Here is a 12,074-nt window from a genome sequence, read left to right as displayed (position 1 = left end):
TGCATTATCTTCCCTGATCATGTCATCTCCCTTTTTAATCTCACTAATTTTGTTGGCTGCCCTATGTTTCATAGTGGAAAGGTGGAAGTATCTCAAGTATTTATCCCCTTCCTTGAGCTACATCGACCTAGACCGTTGTCTCCAAAAAATTTCCTCCTTTCCAACAATATTGTGAAGGTCAACAAGGATTTCCTTCTCAGTGTTGATCTTAATTTCATCATAACCCCATGTTTGGATCTCTTCCTATACCTCTGCAAGATTTTCCACTATCCTTTCTTTGGTATGGAAAATATTACCAAAGTCCCTTTTCTTCCATTTTCTAATTTTAGACTTAATGAATCTAAGTTTTTTAGCAACCTTGTACATAGCTATGCCAACAACCTCTATCCTCCACCGCCCCTTGATTTTTTCAAAGAGGCCAAGGTGCGCTAACCACATCTTCTCAAATCTAAAAGGGAAAGCCTTCTTTCTACTAACTCTATCAATAGTAAGAGAGATAGGGGAGTGGTTTGAATTGAGATGAACTAGAGACGAGAGCTTGTACTGAAATTGACACATCCAATCCATAGTTAAAAGGGCTCTATCAAGCCTTACCTAAATACAATTTGGACCAATTCTCTTGTTAGACTAGGTGAAATTGCATCCACCAAGTTCCACAATCACTAGGGCTAAATCCCTAATCAAGTCAGCCAAATGTTGTCTGCTATCCACATTAGGCAGCAGACCTCCTAACTTCTCAATAGCCAAGAGGGGGATATTGAAATATCCCATAATAATTCCCTTAGGTTTCCCAATCTGAGAAACTAAATCCAAAATTTTATTCCAAAAAAATCATCTTTTGCTCTTAGTATTGGGGGCATAAATTTTTAGAAGAAACCATCTATCTAAAGTCTTAGGGTCAAAAAAGTTCATTAGTAATATATTATCTTCATCAAAGATTATATTGGCATCTAAGGAATCCTTCCCTATTGTTAGCAAACCACCAAAAGCCCCATCCGAGTTAGTGGCCGAGTTCCTCAAACCTTTACCAAAGGAAATCTTTTCAACTTTTTCCTTATTCATTTTAGTTTCCTGAATTAAAAAAAGATTTGTCCTATGATCCCTAATCATATTACTAATAATTTCCTATTTGTGGATTCCATTGAGTCCATGGATGTTCTAGGAAATGATCTTCATATTTTAATTTTGTGGCATGCTTCCTAGATGGTCTTTTGAGTGCCATCTAGAATATTCCTCCTTGCTTCTTCCTTTTTTATTTTCTTCATGCTCTTCCTGCCTCGGGTGCTAAATGTACCTCTAGTATCAACTTTGGCATTGATCCTCATTGCTATAGGTGAGACCAGTGAAGGATCCTTGTTGTTTTTATTTTTCTTATTGGTAACTTGAGACCAAGGGTTCTCGTTAGAGTCCTTACAGTTTTCAAAGAGGGCTTCCAAATGAGATAAGTACTCAGGAGAAGTGGTTGAGACCTTATCAATGAATCTATTGACCATCGAGGGGGAGATCCCTTTGTTGGTTTTCTAAGAGGGTTGCTTCAACCCCTCCAAAAGAATCCCATCCTAAGAGTCAAGATCATAGGATGGATCGGTCTCCACCACTGTGGATTCCATAGAAATCTAATCTTCTGTAATACTAGCCACATCCTTTCCTCCTTTTCCTTCCCCAAATAATTTTGGGATTGGCACATTGTTAGTAATCTCATTTCCTTCATTTTCATCCACAATGCTATTAGGAATTGGCTCAAGGTCTATCAAAACCTTTTTATTTTCCACCAAAGGGGCATTATGCTGTAATATCTTTGTAGATTTAGTATTTCTTGCCTTTTCATTTCCAGCCAATGTGTTATGTTCCCCAGGGGGAGGCACCTTGTCCTCTCCCCCCTGGACCTTTACCTATGAAGTCTTTTCCTTTTACACCTTTTTGGGTGCGTCTCTTATGATCTTGTGGTTTTCATAATGTTTCCCCTATTTTAGTTTGGCTTTTTGGGCAGGCTTTTCCTTGTCTTTGATAATTGGGCAAGCCTTCTCTTTATGTCTAGTCATTTTGCAATGGAAGAAGGCAAAAGGAACATTCTCATAGTCAATCTACTACACTTGTTTACCCAGAAGAGACTAAAAATCAATCACCTGAGGCATATCATATCCTTCAACCACACCCATGCATATTCTAGCATATGTGAGTCTCTTCTCGACTATAGTGATAGGATCAATGGAAAACAATTACCCAAAAGAGTTGGCAATGCCAACTAGAACATCTTCATGCTAGTATTCTAAGGGAAGTTATGGAAGCCTAATCCATATCGAGGCTTGGGTAAGAAAATCATTATTCAGATCAAGGTTGGAAGTCCACTTTTGAAGGAAAAAAGTAGATTTACCCATTGTCTAGTTCCCTGCATAGAGAATCCTAGAGTAATCGTCTAGACAGGTGAACTCAAAAGACATGAATCATTTTGCCACAGTCGTTACTTCAACATGCCCTTTTAACTCCCATTTTTTTCTAGCAAAGATCCTAACTAGATCTATATTAGGTCAAGGGCCAACAAATTTTCCCACTAAGTTAGCCACCATACCCAATATGTTATGGTCAATGATTTCAGAGGGAACCTCTAAGGAAAAACCCCCCTTTTCCTTGTCAGATTTATCAATGATCTTAGGAAAAGATGACTTACTTGTGGGTTTAACACCAAAAAGGTTATTCCATCTCCACAAAGCTCTAGGGGCCCCTCCTCCCGATGACTGATATGCTAGAACATGAGCAAGAAAATCTCATGGGTGTGGCTGCAAAGCACATGGGTCCCCATCATCTACAGCCTTGCCCTTTCTATCATCCTTGTCCTTCTCGATTCCTCTAGACTAGAATCCATGTTCCACTTTAGAATTGTTCCCACTTGAACCTCAATTCAAACTTCCCACATATTCCTACTCCACTCTCCATCATACTCTTCTTCACATGGAAATATCTAAGATATTGAGTTCAACATTGGTTGAAAGAACCCTGAATCAATAAAAAGAATTGAAAAGTAATCAAACCAAAATCAAGAATGTAGTAATAGGTAGCATCATTAAATTGCATACAATTATTATTGGCATAGGACTATATCCCTAATGAGATTTCTCTCCACCATTAGTACATGCTTTGGGTGTGAGGAAAAATATATTTGGTGTTAGAGTTTAGTCCCTCAAGCCATTTAACCCTTCATCCATGTAGGCTTGGATTATTAAAATGGTATGTAGTGGGCACAAGTCCCACATGATAAATGGTCGTAACCTACTCCATTGGGTGGGGGGTGTTGGAATAGCAACTTTATCCCCAATGACATCCCTCACCACCATCAGTATGTAGTTTTGGTGTGATGGAAAAATCTACATGGTGTTTTTCTCTAATACCATGTAAAATTCTGTGCTCTATTAGCATATAGAATTTTAACTAACTTTCAAACATTAGATCTAGCTAGAAAGGAAAGAACAAAGATGAAGGGAAAAAAGGAAAAATTAGAACAAGAATAAGAATAATAAACTCTTTCTTATTGATTTATGTATGAATAGAATTACAATATATAGACTTCCTCAAAGAAAAAAGTGGAGGGAAAATGGAATAAAACTGGAAAAATAGAAATATTTCTTAGTTATCTTATATACTAAGAAACTAAAAGTTTATCCATAAATCAAGGATTAAAAAAAATTGTAAAAAGCAACTATCCTTGAAGGTTTCAAATAAGAAAAAAAAATTTCTAGTTTTATTGCACTAACACCCCACCCCCGTAAGCATAACTAAGGAGATACAAACATAAAGAAGAAAAAGAGGAAAGAGAGAAAATCTAGTAGGAATAAACCAACCCCCACCCCCCCCCCCCCCTCCACCCCAACCTACCCCCTCAAAATTTTTATTATAAAACCATCTTATGAGAAACAAGAAAATTGTTGTTGACCATTGAATGTAACTATCATAGTGCTTAATAAAAAACTTGTTTTGAAACCAAGATGAAAATCAATAATCTACATGAGTGTCCCCAACAACACTACTCAAACGATGAGCAGATGGAAAACAAGGAAAAATATATACATGTCAATCAAAGATACAAAAGACAATAATTTTCATAGAAGCCCCCGAAGAATGAATAGATGGAAAACAAAGGCAAAATATCTATCAATCAAGGATGTAGATGAAACTTGAATCTGTACGAGTGACCCTAATGACACTACTCAATCATGTAAGAACAAATTTCTTGTTGAAAATACAAGTGCCAATTGCCTAAAAAATAGATCAATTGTGGAACTAAGGAATCATCAACACAATAGTAGAAAACCCCTCCAAAATGATGGAATGAAAGGCATGACAAGTTCACTAAAATGGTGTGTCACTAAGAAGAAGATGAAGGCAAGACCCATGCAAAAAGAGCATGATCTTGGCATGTTAGTGATGAAAACATAATTTAGTTCAGCTTATGTTGTCATTACTATTCGATGAAAGTCTCTACATATGAGATGAAGGAGAATCTTTGGCTTCCATTTAAAATAGCAATATGGGATCAACTAGTAAAGGTTGAGAATTCAGTTACTTAAAAGCTCTCAATTTCTATAGTACCTATAACAATAAAAATATTCTCCTTTCTAGCTTCCATGAACTCTCATACCGTGTAGATTTTTCCATCACACCAAAAGCGTGTATTGGTGGTAGAGAGGAATCCCATTGGAAATATAGTGGCTATGCCAACAATTACATTCAACTCTGAAACCACCTCCAAAAAGATATTTATTTTTATTTTTATCAAGGCTTAAGTTTTGGGATGATTTGATGGACATAGAAGATGTGCATTCATAAATGAAGCACATGATTTATTTAATGGAATACACAAAATAAATGAGTTAACTATCAAACATGCACAAATTGATTTGTTGAAAAGGCTTTAGAAAATTTCATGCACGTGCAATCAACATGTAAAACTAGATTCTGTATTCCTGGCCAAGTATCCTCTCCGCTTATATCAAAATAGGAGTTGTGAAATGGTTTAAATAGACCTAGATTAAAGAAAAAAAAAAGTTCTTTGGAAATAGTGATCAAGGGCTCTTGTCTATGCATGTGCGATTGGAAAGATATACATAGAGATGGATCTATTTATGATTAGAGAAACTTTATGTCAATTCAAACATTACAAGCTATATTAGTCTCTACACAATTTTAATTTTAAATATCTGTCATAGATATGTCCCAGGCATGTGAAGGGGCATGCGTGTCAAAGATCCAAGCTAAGTACCATTGGAAAATTACACAACACTCAGCATCATCCAACAAGCTTGCAGACATGTAGCTTACAAAGCATGACAATACATTGTATAATAGTATAGATATTTATTATTTATAAAAGCAAGAAAAATGAAATCTTTTTTGTTTTTTTATGACAAAGACAAATGAAATCTTAAAATCCTAAAAATTTAGCTTTTGTTGGTAGGTGGGTTGGAATGCAATGTGTGGCATCTTGCATGTTATTTCACCTGCCTCTGTGATAGTTTAGCCATAAGAGAAAACACCTAGTTTGCATGCAATAATCATTCCATGTCTTGGCCAGGATCATAACAATCCAATAATCGATCTTGTATAGGTGTTGGCCATTCAACAATTTTTCAAAGCTCCATTTCAAGGAGAAACTAGTTGCTTAATGAAGAGTATATTTCCTACCAAGTTGTTTCTCAAAGCTCCAATATTCTTTTAAAAATGGGTTTAACAACATTCTTTACTCTGTCTTCTTTATTTGCTCACAAGTGAAATTTTGATCTATTTAAATTTGATAATGCCTTCTCACTTAAGAGAATGTGTCAATCATATTCATTGTTGGTCTTCATTTCTTATAGTGGACTAACTAGCTTGTAAAACCTTAAAGAGTGGTTCTTTTCATTAGGATGGTGGAAGCATTAGCAGATTTTCCTAACTCTTTTCATTTTGTAGCTATTGTTAAACAAATAACCACATATAATTTCTTGATTGTGTATTGTTGAAGGCTGACAAAATAGTAATAGTAAAGCATTTTGACTCACCTAAAAAGAAAGTTGATGCATTGTGAGAGGTTGCTTTTGAATACTATGACTTAAAGAACTTGGAAATTGAAGTTTCTTCAGCCTTGTGACGTGGCTTTAAACAAATGTTAATCTTACATATTTCTAATTTTTTAGTTTATTCTAGAGACAATGCAAATTAACTAGAGTGGCCTAGACAATGCAAATTAATTAGAGTGGCCTATTACGAATAACTTCTTAATTGGAGTATACTTTTTAAATTTAAAAAAAATTATTTTCTTCAAAATTTAATTGTCTTTATTAAATATATTGTCTTTATTGAGTAATATTTAATAAACAATAATAATTAATTAAAATACATAATAATCAATGTTGACTTTGGCCTCTTACCAATCAAAAACAAAAAATATTTCTTCAATACAAATTTTAATTAAGAAAATTTTTCCAAAATATTTATTTTAGATAATGTTTTAACATTATTGCTATATACATCTTTAACATTTTAGATAAAGTAATAAAGGCATTATGAAATGAATAAAATAGTATGGTATGATATTGACAATAATGACAAATTCTTAAGAAGTTTATAATGAATTTTTTTTAATTTAAATGTGGATGAATTTAGATTATGTAATGAATAATTGGAAAAACTATTGTTATCTACTATATTGTATATATTTCTTTATACAATATAGATAAGGGAAAATAATATGAATGTAATCCATTCACACAAAATCATGAATTAACTTTAAACTTAAATTAAAATAAAAACATCTCCCAGATAATAAATTGATGTACCTTTACATCAATAATTTGGACAATATGTTGATCTCTAATGATTTAATTATTTTTAACTTTTCAATATTAGATTTATTTTTCAATTGATTTATGATATTTCTAATTTAAACATTGATATTTTTATTTAATGTATATTAATTCTAAGTATTTATGAAATATTTAATTTATAATAATTTGAATTTATTTGTTTATATAAAATAAAGATACTTTATGGTTAATACAAGTATACTTTTCAACATATTTCTATGATAACCTTCATAAGGCATTTTATCATTAGCCAGAGGCTCTTTAGTCACATAAGAGATCCCTCAAATCATGCAAACAATTTTCAATGTAATTTTTTATTTTTTTAAAAAATTAAATACAATTTTTAGGTAAATTTTTTTATTTTAAAAAAATTAATTGTGAATGAAATAAACTATTATATTTGGATAATATGATGAAGTTAAAATGACATTATAGAATCTTGGGAAGGCAATGTATAGATTTACATGGAGAGGTGGAAAGTTTTGAGGAAAAAACTAGAGAAGAAAACTAACAATGATCATAATCACTAGGTTCCTTTGTTTTCTTGCCAATATTTCTTTTTATAAAGCTCTATTAATCACATTGTTACATGGTTGTGTTTGACTAAAATTTGTTCTAGAACATATTTAGATAGATTTTGTATATGGTTCTAAATTGTAGGTTTATGTGTTAAAATTTGAGATATGTTACAATAATATTAAGGCTAGGAATGTCAAAGGCATAAATGCCTCTAACAAGAGAGCTAGGATTCACTAGTTTTTACAATCCACAAAAGCCGATATTGTGGTGCTACAAGAGACTAAATTATCACAAGATACATTTCATAAAACTATAGCCAAATGGCCAAGGTGGTCTTGAGTTCATTACCCTAGTTTTGGTGCTTCTGGTGGTCTTGCTATCCTATGGAATCCATTAACAATTCAGGGACACCTTATTCAACAACAAGAAAATTGGAAAATGTTGCAGGTGTTAGATTTTGATGTTTCTTTTACCTTGATTAATGTTTATGGTCCTACCTCTACTCAAGACAAGTTGAAAACTTGGGACCAATTAGCAATGTTAATTCAATTTCAAAACTCTCACCAAGTTATTCTTGGGGGTGATTTTAATGCGATCTTGAATCAAAATAAGAAAATTGGTGGTATTTTCCCATGCATTAAAACCATTTAGGATTTTTCTCAACTTGTTGAGAACAATGATTTAATGGATATTCGACCTTCTAATGGAAAGTTTACATGGACAAACATGAGATCTAGTTTTGTGCAAATTGCAGTCAAATTGGACAGATTCCTTCTTTCTCATGGATGGAAATTATATAATTTTTGTTTCACTCAGAGATATTTTCTTCACCAGATTCTGACCACTTTCCAATTTCCATAAGTATTGATCAATCTGCATCTTTAGATCACAATCAACATAAGTCATCATTTAAATTTGAAAGTATGTGGTTGTGCCATCCACATTTTCTTCCACTTTTAAAACAATGGTGGATCAGTGCTCCTTTTGTTTTGGGATCTAAAATGCATCAATTTTCTAGCAAATTAAAGCATGTTAAAGAGAAGATCAAAATTTGGAACCAACAAATTTTTAAGAATGTTCTCAAATAGAAAGAGGTTGTTAAGTTGTAATTGGAGGAAATTCATTGCTCCATTATATAGAATGGGATGGATAATGACACTTACGTTAAGAAAAAAGAGCTCTAGCATGAATGGGAGGAATTGTGTAATAGGGAGGAAGAATATTGGAGAAAAAAGTCTAGGAAAGGTTGGTTACAACAAGGAGACAAAAAAAAAACAAAAAAATCATGCTTTTTCCCAGGAAAAATGGACAGATAAATCAATTTTTCAAATTATGGAGTCAAAATCGGGCAATATTTTAACTAATGCTCAACAAATTAGAGATGAAGGTGTCAAGTTCTTTCAGAATCTTCTTGCACTAGTAGATCACCCATTTCCTTTGCCCTCAAAAATTGAGGAATTCATTCAACATATCCCTACAATTATTTCCCCTATGGAGAATACTAACCTCTTGGCCCTATTCACCATTCAAGAAATTTGAGAAGTAGCCTTCACATTCCCCCCAAACAAAGCTCCAGACCCAAATGGCTTCATGGCACTATTCTTTCTAAGTTGTTGGGATTTTATTGGTTGGGATCTTATAGTAGCCATTAAGCAATCCAAAAAGTTCAAATCTATGCTAAAGTACTTCAATTCTACAAATATTGCTATCGTCCCAAAAACCAAGGAGCCTAAAACTTTTGCAAACTTTTGCTCAATCTCATTTTGCAACTTGACATACAAAATCATTACTAAAGCTATTTATTTGCATTTTCAAAAAAAAATATACCATTCATAATTTCTCCTGAACAAGGTGGCTTTGTTCCTAGTAGAGAAACAATCGAGGGTGAAATGGTAGCTCATGAAGTTCTACACTCTATCAATAGTAATCAGTTCTCCAACTTTGTTATCAAGTTAGACATGCAAAAGGCATATGATAGAGTCTCTTGGCAATTTTTGTTTCAAGTTCTTCAAAAAATGAGTTTTGATAAACATTGGTGTAAGTGGATTAAAGCATGCATTTCAGGGGCCTGGTTCTCAGTTATTATTAATGGATCAGTGTTAGGCTTCTTCCCTTCCATGCAAGGTCTCTGACAAGGTGATCCTCTTTCACCAGCTTTATTTATCATCATGGTTGAAACCCTTAGCAGGACTATCAAGCACCGTCATTTATCTGACAAGTGGAAAGGAGCAAAAATTGAGGGTACATCAATCTCAATCATGCATTCTCTATTTTTTGGTGACACATTACTGTTTGGTACTTCACTAGTTTTAGAGGCTAAGTAGATAAAGAAAATTTTAACACAATATTCAAAAGTCTCAAGGTAGAAAATAAATCCTCAAAAGTCAAAAAAAATCTTATTTAACACAAACAAAGATATATTAGATAAGATAGTTCATATTTTGGGGTTTACTAAGGATTTTTTACCCTCCACCTACCTTGGGATTCCTTTTTTAATGGGATCCAACAAGAAAAAACTTTGGTTTGGCATCTACCAAAGAATTAAGAGCAAAATTACCTTTTGGAAAGTTAGATGGCTATCATTATTAGGTAGAATATTGCTTATGAAGTCGATTCTTTTTGCAATACCAAACTACTATATGGCTTTCATGCAAGCACCATCCTCTATCATTTCACAAATTCAAAGACTTATTAGGGGCTTTCTATGGTTTGGAAATCTAACAAATGAAAAGAAACTTCCACTTATTTCTCTCCAAGACATAGCACATATTCCTACTTTAGGTGGAACTAGAATTTATGATTTGACAACAAGGAATAAAGCATTTGGTGGTAAGCTAGCTTGGCACATGTATACTAAATCATAGTCAGTATGGTGTCAAATCATGCAACAAAAATACCTAGATAATAACGATCCACACAGAATATTCTCTATGTTGGACCCTCCTAAGGGATCTGTTATTTGGGACTTCATGATTGCATCTAGAGACATTTTTCTTAAGTACATCTCTTGGGAATTAAATTGTAGAGATAAGATCAACTTTTGGGGTGACCCTTGGAATGGACAACCTCCCCTAATTGTAATGCCAAATATACAAAAAATTGTATCAATCATAGAAGCTAAGTGGAGTAAGCTTGTTATTCACTTTATGGATGCAATATGCATTTTTTCTAGCAAAGTAATATGGAAAGATCCAAACCAACTCCCTCTAGATCCTCAATGTAAAAAATAGCTTTAATCTATCTTCTTAGAAAGAAAAGCTTTTGTGTCAAAGGTTAAGGATTGATTACTGTGGATTCTAGCTAAGAATGAAAATTATTCAATTAAGGAAGGATACAAATTTCTCAAGCAAGTTGAGTCAAAAAAATCCCCTTCTCTAGCCTTCATGTTCTACTAGAACAAGGTAATGTTACCAAAGGCTAGGTGCTTTGCATGGCTAGTAATTAAGCACAAAATTCTAACAAGTGATTGGTTGGTTAGGCTAAGTATTGCTACTCCTTTAAAATGTGTTTTATGTGAAGAAGATTTTGAGATAGTTGACCATCTTTTTGTAAGCTTCCATTTTTCATACCAATACTGGACATTTATCTTAAACAAATTAAACTACTCTACTCCACTACAAAATAACATCTGGGACATCTTTCAGGAATGGCTAGTTCTTTACCCTAATGCCCTTTTTGTAGGAACCTAGAAATGTGCAATTGCATTAATAATTTGGGCAATTTGGTGGGAAAGAAATAAGAGGATTTTTAGGAAAGAAGTCTCATCTATAGAGAGATTGTTCCAAACTATTGAAAAATCAATCTCAAAAGTTTCCAATGCAAGTGTGAATGGATGTAAATCTAATCCAATATCACTTCTTGGGATGGAAGTATCATTAAATAATGGAAATCTATATTCATAGCATTAAGATCTGGCACATCTTCAAAATTAAAAATACCTATAAATAGATCTAAAATTAAATGGCAACCCCCTATGCCTGGATTTTTCAAGCTCAACTTTGATGGAGCATCTAGAGGTAATCTAGCATAATCAAGTTTGGGAGCATGTATTAGAGATTACATTGGTAAAGTGTTGGCAATTACAATGACACCCTTACCTATAGGAACTAACAATATGGCTGAGGCTTAGTCATTGCTTTTAGGATTAATTCTTGTCAAGAAAGGGAATTTTCATCATGTGCAGATTGCAAGAGACTCTCAAGTTATAATCTTAGCTTGTGTCAAGAGACAATCGTCATCTTGGAAACTCAATTATGTGCTTCTGAAAATTTGGAATATAATTGATCAATTTTAGAAGGTTACTTTATCACACACATACAAAGAAGGAAATAGAATTTCCAATTATCTCTCTAACTTAGGTTGTAATGGGATTATAACTTTTACATTACAAACTTCAGCATTCATGGAGCATTACAAATACTTGCAGAAATTGATCTCTAATGAGTTTGTGGATTGCCAGTAGTAATTGGTCACTTCTCACATTTTTTTGAGTGGTGAATGCCTTATCATTTTTGAGCTCTATTATTTACTACTAAGTTTTAATTATTGTTGAGATCCAATACATGCCGAGATTCAGTAATTGTCAAGCTAGGCAGGGTAAAGCATTTGCCGAGTTACATGGGCATAGTGTATACCATGCAACCTCAAGTTTAGTGTTGAGCGAGTTCCTCAAGCCTCATCGAGTAACTTGGTTTAGTGACTACTGAGCATCAAGTGGTG

This window comes from Cupressus sempervirens, chromosome 4 (genome assembly GCF_028749045.1).
Source record: "Cupressus sempervirens isolate cs-2001-9-10 chromosome 4, ASM2874904v1, whole genome shotgun sequence".
NCBI classification, from domain to species: domain Eukaryota; kingdom Viridiplantae; phylum Streptophyta; class Pinopsida; order Cupressales; family Cupressaceae; genus Cupressus; species Cupressus sempervirens.
Note: the sequence above shows the minus strand (reverse complement) of the source record.